Here is a 7,323-nt window from a genome sequence, read left to right on the forward strand (position 1 = left end):
TTTATACGTTATAGCTATTTTTGCCTTGAATCAATGCTGTTGTTATGTTTGCTATTGTGCTAAGCTAATATAACGCTATATTGTGTTTTCGCTGTAAAACACTTGATAAATCGGAAATATTGTCTGGAATCACAAGATGCCTGTCTTTCAATTGCTGTACACTATGTATTTTTCAGAAATGTTTTATGATGAGTATTTAGTTATTTGGCGTTGGTGTCTGTAATTTTTCTGTCTGCTTTCGGTGCAATTTCTGACTGTAGCTGCAATGTAAACTATGATTTATACCTGAAATATGCACATTTTTCTAACAAAACATATGCTATACAATAAATATGTTATCAGACTGTCATCTGATGAAGTTGTTTCTTGGTTAGTGGCTATTTATATCTTTATTTGGTCGAATTTGTGATAGCTACTGATGGAGTAAAAATAGTGGTGTCTTTTGCTAACGTGGTTAGCTAATAGATTTACATATTGTGTCTTCCCTGTAAAACATTTTAAAAATCGGACATGTTGGCTTGATTCACAAGATGTGTACCTTTCATCTGGTGTCTTGGACTTGTTAATGTGTGAAAGTTAAATATTTAAAAAATATATATTTTGAATTTCGCGCCCTGCACTTTGAGCTGGCTGTTGTCATAAGTGTACCGACGTCGGGCTTGCACGCCAAACAGGTTAAAGTGACTATGCATAGATAGTAAACAGAGAGTAGCAGCAGAGTAAAAATAGGGGTCTGGGTAACCCTTTAATTAGCTATTCAGGAGTCTGCCAGGGTTCTTCTAGGCAAACGAGAAAGGCCAAGGGGTTCTCTTCAGAAGGCTCCTAGATCCTAGAGATGGAGAGGAAATGTGGCAGTTGGTAGTGCCAGAATCACTGCAGTTCCAGGCGTATGAAGCGCTGCACGACCATGGAGGTCACTTTGGAGAAAGGAACACCTCTGCGGCAATGCATAAGAGCTACTTCTGGCCTGGTATGCTGAAGACTGTCCAGACATGGGTGAAACAATGTAAACGCTGTGCCTTGGATAGTGATGTGTTCCCCATGCAAAGGGAATGCATGACTTGCAGCAACGTGATGGCACCAAGAGAGGTTGTGGCCATGGGCTTCACACTGTTGGAGAGGACAACAGATGGATTTGAGAATGTCTTGGTCTTAACAGACATGTTTACCAAGTTCAACATAGCAGTGCCGACAAAGAACCAGACAGCTCACACTACGGCTAATGCTGTGTTGGAGTATTGGATCAAATACTATGGTTGTCCAGCAAGATTGCATTCTGACCAATGGAGGTTTTTCGAGGCCAATGTGATCAAGGAACTCTGCAATCTCTATGGTATCGGTAAAAGTCGCAGTAGCCCCTACCACTCTCAGGGAAATGGTCAGTGTGAAAGGTTAAATCGTACGATGCATGACATGTTGAGAGCACTGCCCCAGGACGGTCATGTGGATGTGCCAGCAGAGGTGCTGCAAACGGAAGTAGGCATAGAAGAGCCTGAGTTGATGTCAGGGGAAGAGGAGGCACCCCCTGAGGAGGAAGAAAGCATGCACACAGTGAATGAGGCGTTGGAGGGTCCCCGACGGTCAACGAGGAGCTCTAGGAGTGCATTGCCTGTGAGGTTTAGGAAGGCTATGTTTTATCCTGATCCTGTGATACCGAAACTTGAAACCTGTAGAAGTTAATGTGCACTGCAAGGTCAAGCATGTGAATTGTTGTTTTCTGTGTTCAGAGGTACTCGGGCTTGGCAGGGTTTTGCAGGGGGGAATGTGGCGGAGTCTAGGGATATGGCTTTTGCCGTTTTGTTCAGGGACTTTCCAAGACTACTATGAGGCAGGTGACATCACCGCCGGCTCTGAAAGGTCCTGGGGAGAGGTGGCACGAGTGAGTGTGTGGGCAAGTGTGTTGCAAAAGGAGGAGAGAGTTAGAGAATAATAACGAGTAGAGGAGACAAATTCAGAAAGTAACTTCTGTCGGAGTATCGTGGGAGAAAGAGGACGTGCTAGGTCTGGAAGACGATTGTTCCATACCACCGATGTGTCATTTTCGCCTTCGGGATTACCGTGAGTTCAATTGATGGAGCTAGCTACCAGCCAGAGTGATGCTAGCCAGCTACCCACTGGAGTGATGGACATCACAGAATTGTTACCGACATCAGAAGAGAGCCGTAAGTTAAAGTTATTTATTTATAGAAGATTCCAGTAGAAGTAACTGTAAGCTCTAATATGCATATCTTGTGTTATGATTTTATCATCACCTTAGAAAGCACTGTCCATTCTGTTGAGTTAGGCTTTGAAACAACATCCACAATGACCATGTTTTCCACTCAGTTTCAACCTGTTGTTCATGTTCTTTCTTCAAACAGTGAGATGAGGTTTAAAAGCACATACTTTTTTGATGATAAGTGTTTGATGTGATTTTCAGTTGCATTTGTATTGATGTCAGAGTGGTTAGAGGGACAATAGAGCCCTGAGAACCAGACCATTAGCGACCTGACCTGACCTAGACCTGCCGGTGCGCCAAGTCTAGGACCAAAAGGCTCCTTAACAGCTTCTACCCCCAAAGCCATAAGACTGCTGAACAATTAATCACATGGCCACCGGACTATTTACATTGACCCCCCCTTCCATTTTTTTGTACACTGCTGCCACTCGCTGTTTATTATCTATGCGTAGTCACTTCACACCTACCTACATTACAAATTACCTCAACTAATCGGTACCGGTACCCCCTGTATATAGCCTCTTTATTGTTATTTTATTGTGTTACTGCACTGCTGCTTGTAAGTAAGCATTTCATGGTAAGGTCTACACTTGTTGTATTCGGCACATGTGACAAATAAAGTTTGATTTGATTAACACATGTCCAGAGTGCATAAAAGGAGATTACAGTGACTCAATGGTCACATAGAATTTTACTGCGGTCATGACTCAACTGCAGGTGTGGTGGTAACATGGTCACCGCAACAGCCCTAAATGAGAGTGACGAACAAAATCAAATCAATGGGGAACCCCTGGAGGTCAGGGCCCCTGGGCACGTGCCCTGCATACCTGGGCCCACTTTCCTGATAGCCCTGGAACTTAGGCTTCCAAGTGTTTTAAAGATGCATCTTTCCTACAATGGCTGAAAATGTAACGTTTCCCAAAACACCATGCAGAAGGAATGTTAAGTGCGTTGTTGGAGCATGTACTGATACTGATAGGATCTAAAGGCAGCGCTGCTCTCAGATCAGCTTTTTCCATTCAAATCTTACCTGAACATCAGAATTATTTCACAATACTGATGACGGATCACCTCCAGAGATATTACCACATACGGATGCAAATATTGGGTCGGCTTATTCTAATGCTTACCAAATTAAAATGCACTAAATCACCGATTTGGCACATCACAGTGCACGTTAGGCTACACATCATGAAATATATTGAAACAAATTATAGACTGTAGCCTACAAGTAGCAAAATAGAACTCAATTGATTGAACATGAAATGTATATCAATATGATTCAAATAAGCCGATTACTGTTTCGTTTTTTATGCAGTCTAGCGACACACGTTCCTGTTCTACAAGTGCTCTGAGGCAGGTGTTAGATTACAAGCGTTTTCAAGTGAAACATTAATAATGATGGTTTTGGGAAACAGCTCAGAGTTTTAATGATGCTCCTACGAAGAGTCTAACGATTAATTTAGCCTTTAGATGCTTTTGGGAAACCGTGTCCTGGTTAGTATTCGGACATGATTACTAAGTTTAGATAGCTGAATCGACTCTTAAACATTGTTAGCCAGCATGGCTAATTGAGTGACAGTCAGTGACGAGAAAAACTGTGGATGTACAACCAAATGTGGAAATTGCTCCTTGTCTACTATTCTAACTCTCAACAGTAAGTCGAGACCCTGAACTCCCCCCAAAACACAATATTGTTTGGTGGGTCCCCAAGCGGCCCCTAAGTGACCGCTTATGTTTCTTATGCCTGGAGTCGTCCCTGAATATAGTACCTCTATGGGTCAGATTCGTCAAGTATTTGCAACCCTGTGCAAATAAATAAATATCAGACATTATTTTCCATAACAAGTTCAAAGGAACGTCTTAAGGACCCGCCCCCTTTTTTTCAATTTTCACCTAAAATGACTTACCCAAATCAAACTGCCTGTAGTTCAGGACATGAAGCAAGGATATACATATTCTTAGTACCATTTGAAAGGAAACACTTTGAAGTTTGTGGAAATGTGAAAGTAATATAGGAGAATAAAACACAATAGATCTGGTAAAAGATAATACAAAGAAAAAACCAACCTTTTAAAAAAAAAGAATTGTACCATCATCTTTGAAATGCAAGAGAAAGGCCATAATGTATTATTCCAGCCCAGGCGCAATTCAGATGTTGGCCACTAGATGGAAGCAGTGTATGTGAAAAGTTTTAGACTGATCCATTGAACCATTGTATTTCTGTTCGAAATTTTGTATCAAGACTGCCCAAATGTGCCTAGTTGGTTTATTAATAACTTTTCAAGTTCAACATTGTGCACTCTCCTCAAACAATAGCATGGCATTCTTTAACTGTAATAGCTACTGAAAATTGGACAGTACAGTTAGATTACCAAGAATTTAAGCTTTCTGCCAATATCAGATATGTCTATGTCCTGGGAAATGTTCTTCTACTTACAACCTCATGCTAATCGCATTAGCCTACGTTAGCTCAACCGTCCCATGGGGGACCCACTGATCCTGCTAAGTGAGAGATTTAATTTAATAATTCTTACACAAGATATTATTTAATTTTTACTCAGTGATGATAAGCTCTAACTCCTTGTCAAAACACTTTACACACAGCCATTGATTTGACTTCAAGGGTTACACTTTTCGGGGGATTGATGATGAAGTCGTACAAGTACTGTCAGGTTTTGGCCAAGACTGTTCGGGTTTTGGTCACTAGATGTCCCCATTGCACCTTTTTTGTTTTTCTTGCTCTAATTATTGTTTGCACCTGTAGGTCATTCCCTTGTTAGTATTTAAACCCTGTGTGTTCCTCAGTTCCTTGCTCAGTGTTTGTAGTTAGCACCCAGCCCCAGCCTTGTTTTATACAGATATTTCTCTTGTTGGTTTTTCCAGAGGTTCTCTGGTTTAGTTCTTGTGTATTATTTGAGTAGTCTTTTGAGGTTTGTTTTTCCCTGCTGTTTTTTACCACTTTGTGGAGTTTCTTTTGTATTTTGGAGGATTTCCATTTTGTGCCTCTTGGCTTTATTTTTGGACATTGTGGATTTAGTTTCTTTGCCTGAAGATTTTGTTCTTTTATTAAACCACCATCTCTAGTACTGCTGTGTCTGCCTCATCTTCTGGGTTCTGACGATTATTAGTGACTGTTTCTCGCACCGGGTCCTGACAGAATTCTGTCAGGACCCGGTGCGAGAAACAGTCACTAATAATCGTCAGAACCCAGAAGATGAGGCAGACACAGCAGTACTAGAGATGGTGGTTTAATAAAAGAACAAAATCTTCAGGCAAAGAAACTAAATCCACAATGTCCAAAAATAAAGCCAAGAGGCACAAAATGGAAATCCTCCAAAATACAAAAGAAACTCCACAAAGTGGTAAACAGCAGGGAAAAACAAACCTCAAAAGACTACTCAAATAATACACAAGAACTAAACCAGAGAACCTCTGGAAAAACCAACAAGAGAAATATCTGTATAAAACAAGGCTTGGGCTGGGGCTGGGTGCTAACTACAAACACTGAGCAAGGAACTGAGGAACACACAGGGTTTAAATACTAACAAGGGAATGACCTACAGGTGCAAACAATAATTAGAGCAAGAAAAACAAAAAAGGTGCAATGGGGACATCTAGTGACCAAAACCCGAACAGTCTTGGCCAAAACCTGACAAGTACAGTATCATTGACAATTTATATATATTTTCTTTGTGTTTTGTTTCAGTTCAATTGTGTTTTTTCCTTTGTCTGGTTGCCACAGTGGGCCAGATAACATACAGATTGCACCTTAGAAGGATGGACATTGATTAAATGTTACAGTAATGTTTATAGCCTTTAAAGTTCCCTGGACTGGAACAATTTTGTAATCTTTTTTTACCCTTGATGTTTTATATTATTGACCAGGACAAAGTGCAATATCCTCTTTTCCTCCAACCCTTTGGCTCTTTGTCACCCACGCACACACACTATTTACAATTCACAAAATATATTTTTTTCTTCTTAGATGCTGAAGAATGACATTATAGAACTACTGAGGAGTGTATGGACCTCATATAATTTAGTATTTAAACAATAATGATAATCATATTATTATTTTTTAAAGTTACGCTGAAGTTCAACACACTGTGTCGGTCCTGTGCGCCTCAGTCGCTTGCAACTCCGAGGGTGGTGGGTTTGATTCCCGCTGGCGCCACCCATCAGTAAAAATGCAAGCATGACTGTAAATCGCTTAGGATTAACGCGTCTGCTAAATGGCATATATTACTATATGTTATATTACACCTACCCTGGCCCATTTGATCAAAATTAATTTAAAAAAGGAAACTGATCAGGGGAATATTTCTCAGTAAACAATAATAACACACTTATATGATCTTATATCACATTTGTTCAGTATATCTATATAAAACAATTACATTCCCCAGCAATAGAGGAAACAAATAATTCAACAAATAAATCAACTGAACCAACACTTCCACTTGACCCCCCCCCCCTCCCCCCCCTTCATTGATGAAAAGTGTATTTACTATGCATATGATATGCGATTGTCCCACCTGGCTGTCTTAACATGAATGCACTAACTAACTGTAAGTTGCTCTAGATAAGAGCTTCTGCTAAATTACTCAAATGTAACATTTCAATGTAAAACAATGACAGAGATATGGTTTCAAAAAAACATTTCCAAAATGATAGTTTTAGAGCGCTAGTAATGAAATCAAATGTTCAGGTTTTCATGACCATTGTGAAGACTTCAGTGTGCCCTGTGAGAACACGGAGCCCAACACAACTCCAGACAGAAATGTTCACGATTCTTTAACACAACTTACATTATTGATTGAGCTGAATATGAAACCATCACCATCAGACCAGTGAACGCTACAAAACATTAGAAACAACTAAGAAAAAAGGTTTTGCTTCATAAAAAGACAAAACTCTCCAACATTTAAACATAGGAGTCCAAAACCTGACCGTGACAATATAACACATGATATTCAATTCATGATATTACAGCACAGTTAACAAAAGACAAGCACCAGTAAGAAAAGACAAGCACAGGTAACAAAAGACAAATATCATTCTTAACACAACAAGACCAACTAAAGTACTGTACGATGGTCTCT

Source organism: Salvelinus namaycush, chromosome 25 (assembly GCF_016432855.1).
Source record: "Salvelinus namaycush isolate Seneca chromosome 25, SaNama_1.0, whole genome shotgun sequence".
Lineage (NCBI taxonomy): Eukaryota > Metazoa > Chordata > Actinopteri > Salmoniformes > Salmonidae > Salvelinus > Salvelinus namaycush.